This window comes from Pseudophryne corroboree, chromosome 5, assembly GCF_028390025.1.
Source record: "Pseudophryne corroboree isolate aPseCor3 chromosome 5, aPseCor3.hap2, whole genome shotgun sequence".
Classification (NCBI taxonomy): Eukaryota; Metazoa; Chordata; class Amphibia; order Anura; family Myobatrachidae; genus Pseudophryne; species Pseudophryne corroboree.
In genome coordinates, this window is record NC_086448.1 from 246,429,709 (window position 1) to 246,454,753 (window position 25,045).

The window sequence follows — 25,045 nt, forward strand, 5'->3', positions numbered from 1 at the left end:
CTATTCCATTTGCACAACAGCATGTGAAATTGATTGTCAATCAGTGTTGCTTCCTAAGTGGACAGTTTGATTTCAGCAGTGTATATATATATATATATATATATATAAAAACATATATATATATATATATATATATATATATATATACATATATAGCAAAGCGTGGTCGGTGGCACTCAGATAACAAAGAAGACTCAAAGTCGTCAGGTACGCTTTGCTATATTTGGACTCCTGGCCGGGGAGTACCATCGGATGGCACCAGGGCTGTTGTTGGTGTAAGGGAGTGCTGCCTAATGGACTCGCCGCCATTCAAATGATGGAATTAGGATAGATTACTGCTGGTTATTATATAGGTAACACTTTGCCAGCTGCGCACTAGAAGAACCCATCACTGAAGTACTATGTCCCAAATTAACTAGGAGTCTCAATAGCAGCTCAGCTAATCAATAACAGTTCCCCACACTAGCCATGATGCGGTTTGCTGATACAAGTGAAACCACTTGTGATTGGCTGAGAGATAAGGGTGAGTTATGTCACAGTCATTCTGTGGTGATGCTGATAGTGGGCATAGTGTTGCACATTCGTTTTTATAGGTCACTGGATTACAACTTCCTTTTGGTCTATGGCAAGATAGAAGAAATTATTTGTAAGGTATATAGGCATTTCTGGGGGTCATTATTTACTTTATGAATCCGTTACCATAATGCTGGGATACAGTATCCTGGGATGCAAAATTACCTCTCCAGTGGTCTCATTTTTTATCATTACACCTGCTTCCTCCAGCCATGTAGCCATGAAGAGTCACAGTTGTCCTTGGTAGGTATTGCTCATTTTGTTTGTCCTCGTCCTATGGAGCACCAGCCATGTGCTGACCAGATTGTTCCTGTGAAGACCGGGACGTCCAAACACTGATGGTTTCTCCCTCTTAATTAAAGAAAGTTGCCCAGTCTATCTTGCCAGGTGCTGGTTTCCATTCCATTATGGGGACACCATCCTAATTATGCCCATATGTTAGTGGAAATCAGCTTAGGCTGCATAGTACTAGGGCTGGTTAATGATTATAGAGAAAGAGTAGCCCTGATTTTTCTAAATGCTTTATTTTCTTTTACTTTAGCAAATTGGTTTTCATCAGATTGGATGGGAACATTAGTCCCCAGGGGTTGGGTATGTGTGACCGGTAGGTCACAATACCGACGGTGGTATCCTGGCATTTAGATGGCTTGCGGGCTTGCTGCGCTCACCATGCTACGAACACGGTGGTGAACTGCACTTGCCACGGGTTCTATTCCCACTCTATTGGTGTCGTGGACACCCGCAAGGGGAATAGTCCCAGTTAGTCAGCATGCCGACCGTTGGGATAGTGATGGTCTAGGATGTAGGTGCCGGTATTGTGACCTGCATTCTCCTGACCGCCGGTTACATAACTACATCCCTTCCCCAGGACTAGATGTATGGGTAGCATCTATTAGAATGTAATATTCATTATCACGTTATGACTTACAGGTTCACAATAAATGGAGAGCTGCTTGTAGTTCATACAGCATACATAGACTGTAGCTGTTCAGCTGCGGCACAAAGATATCTTTAGAATTCATGCAGAGCTCACAGTGCAGTGAAACAATTACTGTCTTCGCACTCCAAATCGCGGCAAATCACCATCGAAACAAACATCATCAAAATAACATTGATATCAATGCAAATCCCACAAATTTCTTTGAATCGCTTTTGCGAAATCGCACCAAAATGTGCCAAATTAATGCACTGGTCTTAGCAAGCATAATGACGTGAAAGATTTTGTGCATAGAATTTAAACAGGATGATATACAGTAGATCTTTTTACAAATAATCCAAAAGTCAGACATTTGTGGGCTTCACCATAGCAAACATGTAGGTTTGCAAAGTCACTAGGCAAGAAGACTGTTTAAAATCTAAAAAAAACCAAGCAGATTCTTGGCCATGTTAAACCTCTCCACTATGGCACTTTGAAATTCACTTCAGACGTGAAACCCTAACTTACACATTTACAACATGCATAAAAACACTTTTTTGTCTGTAAGAAAATATACCAAGGGTTCTCTTCTTTGTCTATGCAGACAGTGGCAAACGCAGGATTTGCATGGGGGGGGTTTCCAGAACTGGGCGGAGCCAATCACGGGGGTGGGGACTGAGGTGACCCAGTATATGCTGGGTCCGTAAAACTAGTGTGTCTGTGTGTGTGTGTGTATATATATATATATATATATATCTACACACATATATATATATATATATCTACACACACACACATATATATATATATATATATATATATATACATACACACACACATACATATACACGGGTGGTCTTCAGTATGCCGGCGGTCGGGCTCCCGGCGACCAGCATACCGGCGTCGGGGGCCTGACCGCCGGCATACCGACACTTATTCTACCTCGTGGGGGTCCACGACCCCCCTGGAGGGAGAATAGAATAGTGTGGCGCGCGTAGCGTGGCGAGCGCAGCGAGCCCGCAAGGGGCTCATTTGCGCTCGCCACACTGTTGGTAAGCCGGCGGCCGGCCTCCCGGCGCCGGTATGCTGGTTGCTGGGAGGCCGGCCGCCGGGAGATCGTAGTGAACCCTTATACACATATACATAGCATATTAAACATGCATACATATGTATATATATATATATATATATATACACACACACATACAGTACACATATATATACACGTATATATATATATCATATGTGTGTGTGTGTGTTTATATGTATGTATGTATGTATATACATGTGTATATATGTAGGCACATGGATATATATGTACTATAATTAAAATAAAGTAAACTTTTATTGCACTTGCAAGTGCCACCAGGAAGACAGCAGGCTGCAGAGAACGCTAGACAGTCATTAATAATACTCATGCAGCTAAAAAAAAAAAAAAAATTATTATTATTATTTTTTTTTTTAGTGGAGGGGGGTTTCTGGGTACTCGGAAACCCCCCCTGGGTGCGCCACTGGCAGATACTACCAAATGGCTGCGCACATGGATGTGTCTGCAGATTGAGATTGGTTGCCCACACTCCTCACATGAGGCCGCGGTGGTGAAGCCAGCTGTCTGTCAGATGGTCCTTAAAGAAACAAAGCATGTGTAAATTGCAGGGTAACAATATACTTTGTTAGTTACCAAACCACAAGCCTGCAAATGTATTTAATATTATGCTTCTCAGTATTAACATTATTTCCCACAAGGCCCCCAGTATTAAATAATATGCTCCACTATGCTCCCTCCAGGATTAATATTATACCCCACCAGTTGGTATACCGCCGCATGGGATGCCGATGGTCAGTATACTGACATCGGCATCCTGAGCGATGGAATGCCGACACGGGGGCGAGCACAATGAAGCCACGCTGCGCTCGCCACACTGTGGGCTTGATGGCTAGCTATGTTTGCCACAGTTTCTATTCTCCCTCTATGGGTGTCATGGACACCCATAGAGGGGGAATCACCTACCTCACCGGTATACTGGTGGCGGTATGGTGCCCCAGTCGGGATCCTGGAATCGGTATTGTGATGGCCAGGATTCTGACAAGCGGTATACTGACCGCATACCCCACCATAAGTATTATGCCCTACCGTGCTTCCCAGTATATCACAGGGAGCTCCTTACTGTACCTTTTGTGGCAGGTTCCTGAGGATTTCCCAGCATCCAGACAGAGCCGCCCCTGCTTCTGGATGCAGAGTGTATACTTCAGAGTACCTTAAGCATCGTAGATGTGTTGTAATACTTAACGGACTTGTGATAGGAGCTGCACTGTGTGCACTGTGTAATGCATGCAGAAGCAGTGACACAACAGCCTCTTGACTGTCTGGCAACAGGGCACCTCCTCCCGGCAATTGATGGGTCAGGCCAGCCCTGTGTGGGGGCCAGTAGTGTGTAGGGGTCCCAGGGTGACCGCCTCTGTAAACCCCACGTTAATACAGCCCTGGACATATTTCACTTATAGTGATTCCAGATAACATAAGTTTTGTTAATATAGCAATACATTTTATGCTGTGTCCTATTCTGGCGGATAACCAATATATATCTTGTAGGTGTTAGGTACGGTGTCCCAGCAATCAGCATGCAGATGGTCAGAATCCTAAAAGTGAATTCCCAGCGTTCAAAATCCCAACAAATTTTGGTAAGTATTGCAACTCTAACCCTAATCCTAACATACCTGTCCTGCTGACGAACCCTAACTGTCCCCTCCCACAACCTAACCATCACTCTCCCTCTCTACTGCCTAACCCTAAACCTAACCTTAACCCCAATACATACCATTGGGATTTGATCGTTGGGATGCTGAGCACCATGATATTGACTACATCCCTCTTGTAGTTCCCATTTCAAATACACAGTCGTGTCTAATAGATTTTTTAAATCTTTTGTTAACTTTTTTGGCAGCTGTAAATTTAACATCCTAAGATGAACATTTTGAAGATATTTGGTCATCTCTATAGGAGAAAAATGTTTACATAGCAGGAAAGTATTAGGAAGTGATGGACTTATTCCCAGATTTTGTAAAAAAAAGAAAATTCAAATGCTTTAGGACCTGATTCTGAGTCACACGCAAACGTGCGCACAGCAGCAGCAATTCGCAGTCATCTGTCTGTGAGTTTATGCAAATAGTATTAAAGAATCCTCCGTTGCGTACATCTCTGTGGATGAATGTGCAAGGGCAGAGGCACCCCCTTTTAGCATTCATGCACCCTGTAATACTGATTTGTGTGTCCTTATATGCCGCCATCGGTAGCACCATTAAAACTTGTGCCAGTCCTATTGCAGATACAGTTTCGACAAAATGAATATGGCCTCATATGCTACTGTGCATCTGTGAATACAGCCAACTGTCATGCCCGAAACATGCCCATAATACACCCACTGAATGGACCACTTTTGAGCGCACTAGTCACTTTGACCGAAACAACCAGTACTTCTCCACAACATTTCTGATACCGTCTTTCCTTATCGCATTAGTGTGCTTTACATAATATTGATCCAAACAGATATAAAGAAGAAAAAAAACATATCACGGTACAATACAGCATCATTTGCTGATATTTTAGTTGCATATCTAATGTAAATTTACTGTCAATTCTGAGGCTTTTTTTCTAAAGGTCAGAAGATATACTATAGCTACAAAGGTTTCCCATTGAATAGCATTAATTGAAGATGAAAAGAACAGGTAATTCCATTAGTGTATCCTTTATGCTCATTCTTTCAAGAACATTGGTATTACAGCTTAAAACTTAGAATCATACCAATTTTTACTTTTTCAGAATGAGATAGCCAATAAGAAAATTAAATATAATTACAGTAAATTTAATGTTGCAAAAACTAAAGCAATGCTTGAATGTTAGTAACATGACGTCCAACCTCCTTGTTCCTTACAAATAAATACAAATAAATGTGTGTACTAGAAAATAGCGCTTAGGTGGAAAAAGCAGCCTAGATATGTTCTAGTGATTCCCAATACACAGCGTCCGGAACCACGAGTAAACGGAAGTGCGTCACCGCGAAGGCCGGTGGAACGCACAAGACTTCCGGAGGAGCCGCAGTGGAACGCATAGCGTTCCGATTCACAACTAAAAGAACCTCCAAAATATAAATGTTTATTTTGATATATGTTATAGTTGGGAGACATTATTGGAGGCTTGGAGTTGTCATGATACTTTTTGTGAGAGTGGAAATGCTGTGTACTGAAGTTGACCTACAGAAAGTGATTAAGGTCAACAAGATAACTTTATATGAATATGCAAGATACCATGAGGCATAATATCTGTAAAGAAATAGGAACTTGATATATGGATTTGTCTGTTTATTTCTGTGTGAATATTTTTTAATTTGTGAAACAGGAAACTGATGTTTCACTTCCGGGTTAACCTTAGTATAAAAAGGGATGCATGCAGGTAGGGGTCATTCTGCCCTGAGGAAGAGTTTACTACAACTCGAAACGCGTTGGTGGCCAATTGATTCATCTACCTGCATCCACATTTGGAAAGGAACTTGCCTGGTCCAGCTGCCGGTGTTTAGCCTGAAGGGAGTAAGGAGGAATTCCGGAGACTCCTATCTTTTGCTCTTTCCATTGCTCCATGCTGGGAGCTTGGCACGGTACGGTTCCAATCATAAATATATAAAGTGAAGAACCTTGCTTTTAATTGGAAGAAAGAGAATTCTCTCTTTTTAAATATCTATGTCTTTTTTCTATTTTGGATCTTTTATGGATATTTTCTTGTCATGTGAAATAAATTTACACAAATTTTTTTTAAAAATACTACACTATATGTCATTTTTTCTCTCTGTTTGCATGGATATATACATATAAGGAACCTCAAGGTCTGGAAAATTTTGGAGGAAAGCAAGAATACAGTCACCCACAGAGAAACCATCTGGGACATTTGAATAGACTTTTCCATTATTTCTCCATATTTATTTCAATTTAAGTATGTTCTTTCTTTGCAACTGAATATAAGGTGGTAGCGCCAAAGATATTTTCAAAATTTATTTTTCTATGGTTTCTTACAAATAAATGTTGTTGATAATGATGATGCTGATAAAACAAGAACAGCTGTAAGTTAGAAATTTATTTATTTATTTATTAACAGTTTCATATATAGCGCAGCATATTCCGTTGCGCTTTACAATTAGAACAACAGTAATAGAACAAAACTGGGTAAAAACAGGCAGACATAGATGTAGGAAGGCCCTGCTTGCAAGCTTACAATCTATAGGGAAATAGGCATAGATACACAAGGATATATGCTATCTATTGCATAATGGTCCACCAGATTGCTAGGTTGTATGATGATACTCCGCAATGTTGGCCAAGTGTTAGGAGGGTGTGAGAGTAAAGAAAGACAAAATATGTGATGTTATGTATACTGTACAGAGAGGATGTAATTAGATAGGGAAGCACTGAAGGTTATGTGGGTGAGTCTGGAATTTGATAAGCTTGTCTGAAGAGGTTAGTTTTCAGGGAAAGTTTAAAGGTTTGGAGACTAGAGGAGAGTCTTATTGTGTGTGGGAGGGCATTCCACAGAGTGGGTGAAGCCCGGTTAAAGTCCTGTAATTTTGAGTGTGAACAAGTAATGCATGTGGATGAGAGACGTAGATCTTGTGCAGAGCGGAGAGGTCGGGTAGGGAGATATTTTGAGATGAGTGAAGAGATGTATGTTGGTGCAGTTTGGTTAATAGCCTTGTATGTCAGTAAAAGTATTTTATATTTAATACGATAGAATACCTGTAACCAATGGAGGGACTGACAGAGTGGATCTGCAGACAATGAACGTCTAGCGAGGAAGATTATCCTCGCAGCTGGTGAACCACAAAATGGATTTGTAGTGGTGAGAGCCTATGTTTGGGAAGACTGGTCAGGAGACTATTACAATAATCAATGCAGGAGATAATGAGATCATGGATTAGAGTTTTTGCTGTGTTTTGTGTAAGATATGGTCGTATTTTGGATATGTTTCTTAGATGTATGTAACATGATCTTGAGACAGATTTGAATGTGGGGAACAAAGGACAGTTCAGAGTCAAGAATGACACCTAGGCAGAGAGCTTGTGGGGTAGGGATGATTGCCGAGTTCTTAACAGTGATAGCGATATCAGGTTGGAAACTACTATTGGCCGGTGAAAATATAATTAATTCTGTTTTGGAAATATTAAGTTTGAGGTGGCGAGATGTCATCCAAGATGAAATGGCAGAAAGGCATTCAGTGACACGGCCCAATACAGATGGTGACAAATCAGGGGAGTATAGGTAGATTTGAGTATCATCCGCATACAGATGGTACTGAAATCCAAAAGAGTTGATTATTTTGCCAAGAGATGTGGTATAGATAGAGAAAAGTTGAGGACCTAAGACTGAGCCTTGCGGTACTCCAACTGAGAGAGGTAGCAAAGAGGAGGTGGAATCAGAGAAATTAACACTGAAGGAGCGATTAGATAGGTAGGATGAGAACCAAGAAATGGCTGTGTCCTCAATACCTGGTGATTGTAGTGTTTGTATGAGAAGAGAGTGGTCAACAGTGTCAAAAGCAGCAGAGAGATCAAGGAGAATAAATAGAGAGTAATGTCCTTTAGATTTAGCAGTGACCAAATCATTCACTACCTTAGTCAGTGCTGTCTCTGTGGAGTGTTGGGCACGAAATCCTGACTGAAGTGTGTCCAGTAGGCTGTGTGAGTTAAGAAAGTGTGTGAGGCGAGTGTAGGCAAGTCTCTCAAGTAGCTTGGAGGGGCATGGGAGCTGAGAGATGGGACGGTAGTTTGAGAGAGAGTTAGGGTCAGAGTTTTGCTTTTTTCAGAATGGGAGTAATCACTGCGTGCTTGTATAGAGAAGGAAAGATACCAGTAGACAAAAAGAGATTACAGATTTTCGTTAAAGTTGGGATGAGCACAGCAGACAGAGCTTTACTAATTTGTGAGGGTATAGAGTCAAGGGGAGAGGTATTAGAGTAGGCAGATGAAAAGAGTGCAGATACTTCATCTTCATTTGTAGGATCAAAGGAAGAGAAGGTGTTAGAGGGTTCAGGCAGGGAATTGAGAAGGTCACTGGCTGTGGAAGAGCATACCATTTCATTTTGGATCTTGTCAATCTTGTCCTTGAAATAGGAAGCAAGATCATGCACACTGACAGTGGCTGGTGGGTTGGGTGATTGAGGGACAAGAAGTGATTTAAATGTATTAAAAAGTCGCTTGGGGTTAGAGGCTTGAGCAGAGATGAGAGATTGAAAATATGTTAGGCAGTGTCCAGAGCATTACGATAAGAGTGGTAGGTGGTCTTATATGTGAGAAAGTCACTTGAACTACGATATTTACGCCACTGGCGTTCTACTTTACGTGAGAGTTTTTGTAGGTGTATCTAGAGTGCCACGGTTGACATCTAAGTCTACGTGAAGTGTGACGGGTAGCTGGAGCCACTTCATCGAGTGCTGTTTCTAGAGTTTGGTAAAGGTGTGACAGCATTCTCTGGAGAGGTAAATGTAGAAATTGGTGAGAGCATTGGTTGCAGAGAGGTAGATAGTTGTTGAAAATTAATAGCGTTAATATTTCTGCGGGTTAGAGGCGTCTTTGTAGACTTTAGGGACATTGAGTTTGAAGTAATGGAGAAGAGCATGCAGGTGACAAGGTTGTGATCTGATAGAGGGAAAGGAGCATAGTCTGGTGAACACAAGATCAAGGCAGTGGCCCTCCTGATGAGTAGGGGAGTCAGTCCATTGGGAGAGGCCAAGAGAGGAGGTTAGAGAGAGTAGTTTAGAGGCATGGGGAGATTGTGGACTGTCAATAGAGAGATTGAAATTGCCCATAATGATGGTTGAGATGTCAGAGGATAGAAAGTGAGGGAGCCAAGCAGAAAAATCTTCCAGAAACTTTTTGGGTTGCCCAGGTGGGCGATAGATAGCTGCAACATGCAGAGAGAAAGGGGTGAAAATCCTAATAGAGTGTACTTCAAATGATGTAAATGTCAGTGAGGGAACGTGTGGTAAAACGATGTGTGTTTAAGATTTGGACAGTAATATTCCAACACCACCTCCTTTAATGTTACCAGGCCTGGGGGTGTGTGTGAAGTGGAGGCCATCATGTGACAGTGCTGCAGGGGAGGCCATGTCTGATTGTGTGAGCCATGTTTCTGTTATGGCTAGCATATTGATTTTTTTTGCTATAAAAAGGTCATGAATAGATGTTAATTTGTTGCAAACAGAGCGTGCAGTCCATAAAGCACATTTTAGTGACCTGGAGGGAGATGGGAGACATGTAATGGTGATAAGGTTTGTTGGATTTATATTCCGTTGTGAATCAGCTGAATGTGAGCGTGGTATGTGGATGGGACCTGGATTTGGGGATATGTCACCAGCTAGTAGAAGCAGAAGAAGAGAGAGATAGGTATAGTTGGGGGAGGTGTGTGATAGTTTCTTATGGTGACGGGTTGAGGATGTGACAGTTAGTGTACATAGGTTAAAAGCTCATGAGTGTTAATAAGAGGGGAGTGGATTAATGAGGCTGCAATGTGTACAGAGCTATAAATAACAGGAATAGTGAAGGACGATGTCATTTTATAGAGGATACCATGAAGTGCTATTAGGAAAAACAGTTTGTGGAACATGGTGTTTTTAAAGTGAAAAGTATAGATCGGTAAGAGCTTATGGAAAATGTTAGTTAAATGGTGGAATTACCTGGTTTCCAATGTTTTTAAATGTTTGTTCAACTGTTGGTTTAACTGTTCTTTTTAAAATTTCCGAATTTTGTAATTTACAAACTTCGTATATTTCTAAACTCAGACAACTGCCCCATAACTGAATGCTAACATATACTAGTTCTAATTAACAAAGGCTACAGCTAAAGCCAGTGGCGTAACTAGAAATTTTTCTCCCCCAAGCCAAAAAATCCTTCGGCGCCCCCCCCCCCCCCCCCCCATACACCCCGTAATTGGCACTAGCAAAGGTAGAAAAATGCGCGCGCCGCAGGCGCGCGCTGGCAAAAAGGGATGTGGCTTTGTCGAAATGGGCATGGCTTTGCGTGGAGGGCGTGGCATTGCAGGAAAAGACTACCTTATACCCCAGTTTTGCAACCTGCACGCCCAGACGTTGGCCACCACAGGAAAGAAAAATAATCCTGATTCATGCCCCTTACATTATTTGTCATTTTTCCTCCTTATAGTAATGCCCAGTATACATTATTCCACATACTGCAATGGCCCTTAGACATTATTCCACACACAATCAGTGATCGCGCTGAGCCAAAAAAAAAGTGGGTCCCAGGGACCCTTCACTTTTAAAAATTGGGGTCCTACCGGTCTTTTTCTGGGTCCCATCGGAATGAAGGTTCTTATTAATTTTAATCTTGTTTGGACACTACAAAAGTGTTGCAAGATGGGGGGGATGGGGTGACAATGCTGCTGGGCTGTGTAGCATGCAGGACACCCTGCACCAGAGCTGTAACTAGACATTTTGGTGCCCTTAGGCAGAAAGTGAATTGGTGTTAGACCACTTAGACCATAAAGAACAGGTAGTGCGCGCCGTAGGCGCGCCGCAAAATTTTAGGGGCGTGGCTTCATAGGGAAGGGGCGTGACCACATAATAGTGTCAATTCACATTACACCACACAGTAGTGGCGCTTATACACATTGCACCAGGTAGAACCTCCTATGCACACTGATCCAGGTAGATCACGTCATACACTTTGCTCCAGGTACAGCACGTCATACACTTTGCACCAGGTACAGCACGTCATACACTTTGCACCAGGTACAGCACGTCATACACTTTGCACCAGGTAGAGCACGTTATCATACACATTGCATCAGGTAGAGCATGTTATCATACACATTGCCGCTAGGTAGAGCAAGTTATCATACACATTGCCGCTAGGTAGAGCAAGTTATCATACACATTGCGTCAGGTAGAACACATTATTATACACAATGCGCCTGGTAGAGCACGTTATTATACACAATGTGCCTGGCAGAACACGTTATTATACACAATGCGCCTGGTAGAGCACGTTATAATACACATTGCACTAGGTAGAACACGTTATTATACACAATGCGCCTGGTAGAGCACGTTATTATACACATTGCACTAGGTAGAGCACGTTATTATACACATTGCGCCTGGTAGAGCACGTTATCATACACATTGCGCCAGGTAGAACACGTTATCATACACATTGCGCCAGGTAGAACACGTTATCATACACATTGCGCCAGGTAGAACACGTTATCATACACATTGCGCCAGGTAGAGCACGTTATCATACACATTGCGCCAGGTAGAACACGTTATTATACACATTGCGCCAGGTAGAACACGTTATTATACACAATGCGCCTGGTAGAGCACGTTATTATACACATTGCACTAGGTAGAGCACGTTATCATACACATTGCGCCTGGTAGAGCACGTTATCATACACATTGCGCCAGGTAGAACACGTTATCATACACATTGCGCCAGGTAGAACACGTTATCATACACATTGCGCCAGGTAGAACACGTTATCATACACATTGCGCCAGGTAGAGCACGTTATCATACACATTGCGCCAGGTAGAACACGTTATTATACACATTGCGCCAGGTAGAACACGTTATTATACACAATGCGCCTGGTAGAGCACATTATTATACACAATGCGCCTGGTAGAGCACTGAGGCACATTGCAGTAACCACTCACTTATCACCTCCAGTTGCACGAAGGGGCCGTTTGACACAAGTGGCTCCGCCCCCAGCAGCAACTCACTGACACTCACCATTTTTTCTGACAGCACAGTGCAGTGAGTGCACTGGCACAAGTAGCCAGCCTGCGCCTGTAGTAGCCGCAGCCTGGAGGAGCTCTATGTGAAATCGCAAGCAGAGGTTGTTCTCTGGCAAGAAGGAGCTCGTCCAATCGCTTCCCCTGACGGGCTGGCCACTGCTAAATATACCGATAATCAGTTCCAACTGTGTCAAAGTAGTGGAGCCCCAGGTGCAATGGGAAAGTCAGTGTCACTGCACAGTTGTACTGATTACTGGTATATTTAGCAGTGGCCAGCCCGTCAGGGGAAGCGATCGGAGGAGCTCCTTCTTGCCAGCCTCTGCTTGCAATTTCACAGATAGCTCCTTCATGCTGCGGCGCCGGCTGGCTACTTGTGCCAGTGCACTCACTGCACTGTGCTGTCAGAAAAATGGTGTCAGTGAGGCCCTGACACTCTGAGCGGCCTCACATTGCACACACGGAGCTTGCAGCCCCCGGACATCCCGCATCTGCACCAGCTACTCCAGGTGGAGCGGGGCGATGCAGCACTGTCTACTGCTTACCTACAGCGGGAGCTGTGCAGCCCGGCCGGCTCCTGCTGGAAGGTAGTTGTCGGGTCTCGGTGGGGCGTTGAGCGGGTCCCGGGTAGGTGGGTGGCGGCGGGCAGATCCGGAGCTGTACTCCCAGTCGCAGAGGAGGGTGCTGGCGGCAGAGCGGCAGTGGAGCCGGATGAGCGGGGCCAGTCTGTCAGCCCTGCAGCACAGATTCATGTGCTGGCGGGGAGCAGGATTCAAAGCGGAAGATGCTGCAGGCTGTGATTGGATGGAGACTACAGGAGGTGATTGGCCGAGGAAACAGCCAGTCACCTCCTGCATTCCGCTGACAGGCTTAACACATGCAAACACATATTCAGATGAGCGCGTCCTGTGGGACCCGCTCATCTTCTAAATGTGAGTCCCGGGCGGCTGTTTCTGGGTAAAATACGCGCCATAGCGCGTTTTTGCGATCACTGACAATAATGCACGACACAATATGCACACACCGTAATGCCCCCTACACATTATGCCACACACCGTAATGCCCCCGACACATTATGCCACACACCGTAATGCCCCCGACACATTATGCCACACACCGTAATGCCTGTGACACATTATGACAGGAATCGCAATGCCGGTTATACATTATGCTACACACTGCAATGCCCCTGATACATTACAGCACATACAATGTCTGTGACACAGTATGACACACACCACAATGATCCTGAGACATTATACCACATACCACAATGCCCGTGACATAGTATACAACACACCGTAATGCCAGATACATTATGACACACACTGCAATGTCCGTGATACATTATGCCACACACCGTAATGCCCATTACACATTAAGTTCTACAGTAAGGCTTCCAATTACTTTTAAATTACCTGCTCGTTGCCAGGGGTTTCATGCTCTTGGTTCCATGCACGGTGCCAGGATGTCATGCTCGTTGCCAGGGGTTTCATGCACTGGGTGTCATGCTCGTTGCTAGGGGGTAGTGCTTGTTGCTAGGGCCGTGCTCCCAGTGCCACATATGCTCCCAGTGCCAGATATTCCCCCACAGTGCCAGGTATATGCACCCAGTGCCAGATATTCCCCCACAGTGCCAGGTATATGCACCCAGTGCCAGATATTCCCCCACAGTGCCTGCTTCCCCCCCCAGTGCCAGGTATATGCCCCCCCAGTCCCGGGTATATGCCCCCAGTGCCGGGTATATGCCCCCCCAGTGCCAGGTATATTCCCCCAGTGCCAGGTATATGCCCCCCCAGTGCCAGGTATATGCCCCCAGTGCCAGGTATATGCCCCCCCAGTGCCAGATATTCTCCCACAGTGCCAGATATTCCCCCCCAGTGCCAGGTATATGCCCCCAGTGCCAGGTATATGCCCCCAGTGCCATGTATATGCCCCCAGTGCCAGGTACATGCCCCCCCCAGTGCCAGTTATATGCCCCCAGTGCCAGGTATATGCCCCCAGTGCCAGATATCCCCCCCCAGTGCCTGCTTCCCCCCCAGTGCCGGGTATATGCCCCCAGTGCCGGGTATATGCCCCCCCAGTGCCAGGTATATGCCCCCCCAGTGCCAGGTATATGCCCCCAGTGCCAGGTACATGCCCCCAGTGCCAGATATTCCCCCCCAGTGCCTGCCTCCCCCCCAGTGCCAGGTATATGCCTCCAGTGCCGGGTATATGCCCCCCCAGTGCCGGGTATATGCCCCCCCAGTGCCAGGTACATGCCCCCAGTGCCGGGTATATGCCCCCCCAGTGCCAGGTATATGCCCCCAGTGCCAGGTACATGCCCTCAGTGCCGGGTATATGCCCCCCCAGTGCCAGGTATATGTCCCCAGTGCCAGATCTGCCCCCCCAGTGCCAGGTATATGTCCCCAGTGCCGGGTATATGCCCCAGTGCCTGCTCCCCCGCCCCCCCCCCCTATGTGTTGGAGGGACACGAGCGCATCGCGCGTCTCTCCTGTGTCCCTCCTGGCTCTCCCTCGGCTGGTCTAATAAAGGAAGTGCCGTTCGTGAGCCAATCAAAGCTCACGAACGGCACTTGCTTCCTTAGACCGGCCGGGGGAGAGCCAGGAGGGACACAGGAGAGACGCGCGATGCGCTCGTGTCCCTCCAACACATAGGGGGGGGCCGGGGGAGCAGGCACCGCAGGGAGGGAGAGGAGATCGCAGATTGACATGCGGACGCTCGTCCGCATGTCAATCTGTTCTAAATCAGTGGCGCCCCCGCAGCCCCTCGCCCCCAAGCCACGCGAGGACTGCGGGGGCAGTAGTTACGCCACTGGCTAAAGCCAATTGGACATCTAATCAAAGGGCTTAAAAAATGATGCGTTACTGCTCATTTGATTCTCATTTTGTTATGAACAATGCAGGGAGATAAAAAGATAAAGAGGTTATGTTTTTAATTTATGTGTTTAATGCTTTTATATTTTAGTTGTTGAATATTGTTTTTCACTGCACTTTGCAAATCACTTACTGTTGAAATTCCAGCAATGAACCATTTGTAACCACCCTGCTCATAGTGTGAGATCTCTAACCCATCACACACAAAAGTACAGTACATTTTCAAGTATAATAATTCCTACAGTTACAATTGCCCAGTAAGATTAATAGCCAATTTGCAAAGCCACATTTTTACAATACATATGGGCTCATGCAAATTTGGATGTCCTTCTTCCAATACATCTCAATGTTTTTTTCTTTTTCTGCACCAATGTCACTTTTTAATCTCCATTGGCCACTGCCGGAAATCCCCACCAGTCTTCTGGAATGATGGGGATAAGTTTATTTCCTTTAGATCCCCCACATCACTGTGGAGGACCAGTAGTCCAGCGAACCTCGTCCTCTGCAGATAAGCAAGTAGGGCACAGTCTCTGCTGCAAATGGATTCATTTGCATTGTGGCTTTATTATATGTGTCTTTTCATATGTTTTACTTTTACAATGTACGACCATTCTGCCAAAGAAGTTTAGAAGTTTTTGATCGAACCCTATTTTATTGCTTTAGTCCAAATCTAAGCTGAAATATAGCTGCTTCATAAGAATTCTTATTTAGCGAGTATTCGGTGTATGTTATTACTGTATTAAAATATAGAAATATTCTTAAAAAATGTGTAACTCTCCCGGAAGGTCAGAGATATGCCCAGTTACGTCCTAGAGGATGCTGGGGTCAATTTTGTACCATGGTGTATAGATGGTTCCGCAGGAGCCTTCGGCACTTTAAGACTTTTCAACAGTGTGAACTGGCTCCTCCCTCTATGCCCCTCCTCCAGACCTCAGTTTAGAAAATGTGCCCAGGAGACTGGATGCATACTAGTTGAGCTCTACAGAGCTTTGCTGGAAAAAGACTTTCTTTGGTTTTTTAATTTACAGGGAAGCTGCTGGAAACAGCTTCCCTGCTTCATGGGACTTAGTGGGGGAAGTAGGAACCAACTTCTCAATTAGTTAATGGTTCTGCTTCCGCTGACAGGACACCATTAGCTCCTGAAGGGTACTGAACACAGCCCAAGCCTGGCCAGCGTTCACTCCCACAGCACTGCCGCCACCCCCTAACAGAGCCAGAAGTCAGAAGGCTGGTGAGTATATTACCAGAGTCCTCCGGTCATCATTGGCGGCATACAGGTACACGCGCAGCGGTGGGACGCTGCGCGCCATGTCTCTCAGCACAAGGGGTGCAGAGCGTGGGGGGCGCGCTCTGAGGGCATGTTTTAAAACCTTACTCTCACTGGCAAAAAGGGTACATACATGTACTGCCGCTGATGTGCCATCCCCAGCCAGTATAAATATTACATTGCTGAGGCTGAAGGGCGGGGCTTCTCCTCAGACATGCCAGAACACTCACTGGGTGCCATTTTCTCCTGATAGAAACTCCAGTGTGAAGCTCCTGAACGCTGTTTTTCCTCATGACAACGCTGATACAAGTACAGGATGTTATAGAAGGGGCAGAGAGTGTTCATTATAATTAGGTCTGTGTGCCCATTATTGGTATATGCGCTGTAAGTGGGTAATATTTCCACAATTCACAATTAGGCGCAGTGTGTGGACTGGCGAATCCCTCTGTGTCTCTCTGACAGACTTTAGTGTGGGTCTGTCCCCAATGGCTCCCCTGTGTGATACGGGTGTGTGTGTGTGTGTGTGTGTGTGTGTGTGTGTGTGTGTGTGTGTATACAAGTGTGTAACATGTCAGACATTGGGGAGGTTCTTCCCAGGAAGAATCCATTTTAGATACACAAGAGGGTAAAGTGGTGGCCCTTCCCTCTCAGAAGGAGCTGGAGTGGGTGACAATGTTGCAAAAGAATATGTCAATGCTTGCAAAGAAATTCTCTGAGTCTGAACAACAGACTAAATATTGGAGGCAGTCTGTGGAGGGTGCACTGTTTACTGACCCCTCCATATCATCCACTCGGGTCCCATCCAGTTCCCAGAAAGGGACACAGACACAGATTCCGACTCTGACATCGACACTGGGGATTTGAGAGGGGTAGACCCCAAATAGTCAAAAGCATACACTGTATGATAGTTGCTATAAAGGAAGTGTTGGAGTTTCCCTTAAACAACACTGGTCCCTGAGGAAAAGGATTATTTTAAATTAAATAAAAAGCAGGTTGTGACTTTTCCTCCTTCAAAGAATTTGAATGTGTTCTTTGAAGAATCCTGGGCAAACCCAGAGAAGAAATTTACCCTTCCCAGAAGGATACGTGTAGCGTACCCTTTCCCTGAGGAAGACAGGCACAAATGGGAGACACCCCCAATGATAGACACCTCAGTTTCTTGGCTGTCTAAGAAAATAGTTTTGCCTGCCCCTGGTTCAGCCCCTTTAAAAGATCCAGCTGACCGTAAATAAGAAACAACCCTAAAATCCATATATACGGCTAACGGACTGGTGCTCAGGCCCACCATTGCTTGTGCGTGGGTAGAAAAAGCTGTGGAAAAATGGTCTGGCAACTCAGAGCCGGCCTTAGGCATGGGCAAACTAGGGAAATGCCTAGGGCATTTGGTATGCTTAGGGGCACCAGCAGCTTCTGCTGATTAAAATGATATGTGGCATGCCTATATTCTGTGTGTGACTGCGAATGTATCTGCATACGAAATGCTATGTTGCGTGTATTCCTGGAAGTCACTGTAATGTAGCATTTCGTATGCAAATACAGCCGCAGTCGCACACAGAATATAGGCATGCTGCATATAATTTTAATCAGCAGAAGCTGCTTGTGCATCCTAGTCACATAGTAATGCAAATAAGATGCATTTTCATAAACAAAAGGCGCCGGATGTTAGCAGAGCTATCAGCTGACTCACGCCAGGCATCTCCTGCAGAACTAGTTGCGGTGCTAGGGGGCACCAGCCAAAATCTTGCCTAGGGCATCATATTGGTTAGGGTCGGCTCTGTGACAACTTGCTTTGTTAACATAGACACAGTTGACAGGGATGAAATAGTCCTAACTCTCGGCCATATCAAAGATGTTGCAGGTTACTTAGCTTAAGCTATGAAGGATATTGGGTTGCTGAGTTCAAGATCCTCCGTATGGCGATTTCAGCCCGCAGGGCGCTGTGGATCCGCCAATGGAATGCTGATGCAGAATCAAAAAAGAATATTGAGGCGCTTTCTTACAATGGAGAATCCCTCTTTGGAGACAAACTGGATGCCATGATTTCAACAACTACATCAGGCAAATCAGCATTTCTGCCTTCCACAGCTGCTCCACCTAGGAAAGTATTTCATTCTCATACGATGCAATCCTTTCGGCCCAACAAGTGCAAAAAGGCAAAGGGTACTCCTTCTTCGTAGGAAGAGGTCAAGGAAGAGGTAAAAAAATCTACAACACCATCAGGCTCGCAGGAGCAGAAGTCAACAGCTACTTCTGATAAAACCTCAGCATGACGCTGGGGCTCCCCTGCGGGAGTACGATCGGGTGGGGGCACATCTACTGTCTTTCAGCCAGGTCTAGGTTCACTCAGATCTGGATCCTTGGGTATTGCAGATAGTATCCCAATGGTACAAATTGGAATTTCAGGACCTTCCCCCATGCCAATTTTTCAAATCAGCCTTACCAGCTTCTGTTCTGGACAGAGCAAAAGTGCTGAATGCAATACAGAAATTATGTCAAGACAACGTAATTTCCTGAGGTTTGCGGTGCAGAACTGCCACTACCAGTTCCAAACATTGCCTTACGGGCTCTCCGCGGCTCTGAGAATATTCAGCAAGGTGATGGCGGAGATGATGGTTCTTCTTCGCAAGAAAGGAGTCAAAGTCATCCCATTCTTGGACGATCTCCTCATAAAAGCGAGATCCAGGGAGAAACTAGTGCAGAACATTGCACTTTCACTGATGGTGCTTCAACAGCACGGTTGGATCATAAACCTTCCAAAATCACAATTGGAACCCACACGGAGGTTATCATTTCTGGGAATGATATTGGACACGGAAGCACAGAAAGTATTCCTACCGGTGGAAAAGGCTCTGGAGATCCAGAGGATGGTCAAACAAGTTTTAAAACCAGCACGCGTAATGATTCATCAGTGCATCCGCCTGCTGGGGAAGATGGTAGCGGCCTATGAGGCTCTACAATTTGGCCGATTCCACGCCAGGGTGTTCCACTGGGACCTACTGGACAAGTGGTCCGGATTGCACCTACACATGCACCGGAGAATAATCCTGTCAACAAAAGACAGAATTTTACTCTTGTGGCGGCTTCAAAGTTCTCACCACCTGGAGGGACGCAGGTTCGGGATTCAGACTTGGATCCTGGTGACCACAGATGCAAGCCTCTGAGGTTGGGGAGCAGTCACGCAAGGGGACAGCTTCCAAGGATGATGGTCAAGTCAAGAAGTACTCTTTCACATAAACATTCTGGAATTGAGAGCTGTGTACAACAGCCTTCATCAAGCGGCACACCTTGTTTCAAGGTTGTCCCATACAGATCCAGTCAGACAATGTAACGACAATAGCTTACATAAACCGCCAGGGCGGAACAAAAAGCAGAGCGGCAATGACAGAGGTGACAAAGATACTCCTCTGGGCAGAAAGACATGCAAAAGCTCTGTCGGCAATTTTCATTCCGGGAGTGGACAACTGGGAAGCAGACTTCCTCAGCAGACACGATCTCCATCCAGGAAAATGGGGCCTCCACCCAGAAGTCTTTGCAGAGGTAGCAGATCGTTAGGGCGTTCCTCAAGTAGATATGATGGCATCACGTCTCAACAAGTAGCTTCAGAAATATTGTTCCAGGTCAAGAAACCCACAAGCAATAGCAGTGGATGCACTGGTGACCCAGTGGGTGTTTCAGTCGGTGTATCTGTTTCCTCCACTTCCGCTAATATCAAAAGTTCTCAAGATCATCAGAAGAACAAGGTTTCGAGCAATTCTCATTGCTCCAGACTGGCCAAGGAGGGCTTGGTATCCAGATCTTCAGGAGTTATTACTGGAAGATCCTCAGCCTCTTCCTCTTTGCGAGGACCTGCTTCAGCAGGGGCCGTTTGTTTATCAAAACTTACCGTGGCTGCGTTTGATGGCATGGCTGTTGAGCACCAGATCCTAGCCCATAACGGTATTCCCATTGAAGTCATTCCCACACTTATTCTGGCCAGGAAAGGGGTAACGTCCAAACATTACCATCGTATTTGGAGAAAATATATATCTTGGTGTGAATTAAATTAGGACGTCTTCTCCTATTTCTACAGGCGGGTGTGGATGCTGGCTTGAGATTAGGGTCTATCAAGGTCCAAATTTCGGCCTTGTCCATTTTCTTTCAGAAACAGTTGGCTTCCCTATCTGAGGTCCAGACGTTCATGAAGGGGGTTCTGCGCATCCAACCTCCCTTTGTGCCTCCTGCGGTGCCATGGGATCTTAATGTGATGTTGCAGTTCCTTAAATCGGACTGATTTGAGCCTCTGCAAGAGGTAGAGTTGAAGTTTCTCACTTGGAAAGAGGTCATGCTGTTGGCCTTGGCCTCAGGCAGATGAGTGTCTGAATTAGGGTCTCTGTCACACAAGAGTCCTTATTTGATTTTTCATGACGATAGAGCTGAACTGCGGACGCGTCATCATTTTCTTCCAAAGGTTGTGTCTTATTTCCATATCAACCAACCTGTGGTGGAGCCAGTGGCTTCTGACACCTCAGCCGTTTCAAAGTCCTTGGATGTCGTCAGAGCGTTGAGGACTTATGTTGCAAGAACGGCTCAGATAATGAAAACAGAATCTTTGTTTGTCCTCTATGACCCCAACAAGATTGGGGGTCCTGCTTCTAAACAGACTATTGCGCGCTGGATCAGAGGTACCATTCAGCACATTTATTCCACTGCAGGATTGCCGTTACCGAGTTCGGTAAAGGCCCACTCTACAAGGAAAGTGGGTTCTTCCTGGGCGGCTGCCCGGGGTGTCTCGGCGTTGCAAATTTGCTGAGCAGCTACTTGGTCAGGGGCAAACACGTTTGCTAAGTTTTACAGGTTTGACACCTTGGCTGCTGACGACCTTCAGTTTAGTCAGTCAGTTCTGCAGGAACATTAGCACTTTCCCGCCCGTACTGGGAGCTTTGGTACATCCCCATGGTACTAAAATGGACCCCAGCATCCTCTAGGACGTAAGAGAAAATAGGATTTTAATTACCTACCGGTAAATCCTTTTCTCGTGGTCCATAGAGGATGCTGGACGAATTCCTGCAGAATTACATTTTATCTTTTTGCACAGGTTCTCAAGTGTTAAGATGTTCACAGCTATTGCTGTTGCGTTATGCATGCACGTTAGCATGGGTTATGTTGAAAGCCATGTTAGGCGGCATATATTGTATGGTGTGAGCTGATGTGAATCTCGCCACTAGTTTAATGTAAATTCTTCTCTCAAAGTTGTCCGTCTCCTCGGGCACAGTTCCTAAACTGAGGTCTGGAGGAGGGGCATAGAGGGAGGAGCCAGTATCACACTGTTGAAAAGTCTTAAAGTGCCGAAGGCTCCTGCGGAACCGTCTATTCCCCATGGTACTAAAATGGAGCATCCTCTACGGACTACGAGAAAAGGATTTACTGGTAGGTAATTAAAATCCTATTTTCTGACTGAAGGGTGAGGCTGAGAGGTTGCGTCATTCTAGCCAACCTCCTGCTGTAAATATCATGTGTTGTGACCTTGAACAGCAGGGGACGGGGTCAAGATGGCATGTAGATCTGCCACCACTGTAGAATGCAGTGAATTGCAGTTTTAAACAGTGGGAGCAGGCTACAATTACAAAAATGCAGCACTATGCCCCCATTGTAGTGGCTTGCTCCCTGTGGGACTCTCCTGGTGCGGCTTATATAAAGTAGGACTTAAAAAGAAAAACCTAACTGCAAAGTTAAGTTAGTAAGTTACTAGTACACATTTTTGTGGAAAATCACCTTTAAAACTGTCTCTACCTCTTTGAGGGTAGGATGCATTAATGGTGGATTTACGGTTAAGCCTCCAAAAATGCTATTTTCGAGGTCTGGCCGCTAACCAAATATATGCACCAAGATCCGGAACGTATCTTTAGATCACATTGCACAATAGAGGCCTATGGGTTTCTTTTTGCATTTCCCCCTTTAAAAAGGGATCAAATTAGATCCCTCACGCCACCCCTGGTGTGTGTATGCCAGTCAACGTATGCACAGATAGGATTCCAGGTCATAAACCCTGAAGTCCTATCATCGTAAAGGACAGCTCTTACCAGGATATTCATTAAGCATACAGAGTTAATAAACACCGATATGCTTGCAAAGAGTGGCGGTGATGTATCACATGCAAAATTTAATGCTTGATGCAGCCCTTCCTATGTCATAAATGCCTTAGACACTAATTGCTGTTGGCAGAAATTTCAATGACATGAACTCAAACGATCATTGATTGTCAGTCTACAAAGGGTATGCAATAAGTTTCCAGATGCACAAAAAGTATTATATTTAAAAAGTGAACATTACTGTACATTTTTTCAAAGAATTCTCAAGAGAAGTCTATGCAAAGTTGCATGAGCTGAAACCACTTGGTGAAGCAGCTGGACCAGGTATGGTCAGCTGAAGCAGGTATGTCTTCTACATGCTGGATGAAGGTCTCCACTGCAGCTTCCACTGACTCAAAATAATTCCAACAATGCTTGAGATGAACACAAAGAAGTCGCAGGGGGCCAGGTCTGCACTGTATGGTGGATGACCAAGCTCCTGGATGCATCCAAGGGCCAGAAAAGCCACCACTTTCCTCGAGTTGTGGGCAGGTGCATTGTTGTAATGGAGAAGAATACCATGAGCGTGAGTTTTTGGATGGTGTCTGGAAATGGCTTCCAGCATTTGTGATAGGCACTGTGACGAGTGGTTCAGTAGCTAAATGACCAGTCTTTGCAACAAAAACAGCCACCATCTTCTTGGCCATGCTGTGCACACGTCTAAACTTTCTATGGCGGTGCACCTCCAACTAAGGTCTACTCGGCTGACTGTTGTTTGTTCTCACCACTGGTAATCTTCCAGACAGAGTTTGAGTGACCACTATCAAAGCTGGCCAGCATGTTATGGCACCAAGTCACCTGAGCTTCCTTCTGCTCTTGAGTCAGCTGATGTGTGCAGAAACCTTGCTCAGAACAAGCATTTTGTGGTGTTTCAAGCAAATGGATCCTGATGAAATGCCTATCTCCTTCTCTAACTGTGCCACAGTCACCGTGGCGTCCACCTCAAATAGCTCGCATGGCAGCAATGTTGTCCTCAGTGATGGCAGACACAGGTTGGACGCTGCGATTCTTGTTTTCCAGAGACATCCTCCAGCACTGAAATTCAATGGTTTGGGACAGTGCTTCCTCCCAAAAAGCATCTCAGTCGGATGAAACTGTCCTACTGTCAGAGACCATTTTTATAGTTTTAGAAGATCATGGCTTTCCAGTGGCCTCTGTTGATGCTCCTTAACGAGTTTGTGAATTAAGTGAATATGCTGATCCTTTCTGTGAGCACGTTGGCCGGACCACTCCCCCGCAATGGTAAATCGTCCCCCCCCCCCCCGCAATCAATCAAAGTCTGATTGCATTGCAGCTTTACATGCGCAGTTGTACAAATATCGTTCGATTACAATTTTTCTAGTATTGCGATCCAACATGAATAGGGGTCAATATACATTTATGCGCCTTGACATTTCACAAGTACTTTAGTTAGAGATTACATTTCACAATCAGATAGTCGCATTGTGTCTACTCTACCTATGTACTGCACATCCGGGAATTTAATTCACACCCCTCGTATTGCAAGCAGAAATCTTGATACTGTACATGTCAAGGAGCCAGTGGTAGACCAAATCTGAGTATATTTATTTGTGAATCCAAAATGGTTCCATAATTTGCAACCAGAAAAAAAGTAGGACCTCCCGACCTTATGCTAAAGAGTGTGTAGAATATGAATGGAAAAGTAATTCAGACAGATGAGAATTACAGTGTGATGGTTTTAACATTGACTCTCACTAATTAAATCACATCCTCCTATGTGCCTAAAAATCTAAAAAGAAAAAATTCATACAGTGTACAGCATTCATAGATCAAATTTAAAATAGTCATATAATTTACCATAAATACTGTAGATAAATTTAGGGGGTTATTCAGGTTGCATCGAAGTAACCCAGTCGGTGGCGCCATGTATACATGCAGGCACTGGCCTGTGGGTGCGCAGCTACAGAATCTGATTGGCGCACCATAAGTGCAAACGCCTCTGCCTGCCTGACAGGCAAAGGTGTTCGCGGGGGTGGCAATGGAGCATTGCGGGGGCGGTGTGGGAAAAATGGATACGGGATGGAGGCTACAATTAAATTGCAGTCGCAGCAGTTGGGCAGGCCTCTCTGCATGCTTGGCAGCCTTGCCCTGTGACAGGCGGCCCCCAGCATGCAGAAGAAAAAAATTCAGATTCCACTTTTTAGCAGAATCTACAATTCGTACTGAATAACCCCCTTAGTGTTTTGAAAAATTTGGGGATGAACCTGATTTTTTATTATTATTTGTGTAATCCTCATCAGATTATGGATCCCAGAGACATAAATAGATCAATGTCATGTACACAGTGTAATAATAGCCAGTATCAAGAGTGGATGGAATGAATCATATTGCTGAGCTATAGGCATAAGAGGTTACAAATCTTGGTTTGTTATAAAAGTTACATAATGTGTATAAATATATTAAAAATACTAGTTAAGTAATACTGTAGGTTCAAAAAGTTTCCATCACAAAATGGCCTGGTCTCCCCTGTTACTGGGTTACATACCA

General features: G+C 45.1%; 1 long non-coding RNA gene across 1 annotated transcript in view; it reads left to right on the forward strand.

The window, feature by feature from the left end:
- Positions 1-6,570, forward strand: part of LOC134928965 (uncharacterized) — a 102,501-nt gene extending 95,931 nt beyond the window's left edge. The window contains exons 2-3 of the long non-coding RNA XR_010178168.1: positions 4,083-4,171; positions 6,357-6,570. This is a non-coding gene — a long non-coding RNA (uncharacterized LOC134928965). The remainder of the gene's footprint in view (positions 1-4,082; positions 4,172-6,356) is intronic.
- The last annotated feature ends 18,475 nt before the right edge of the window (positions 6,571-25,045 follow it).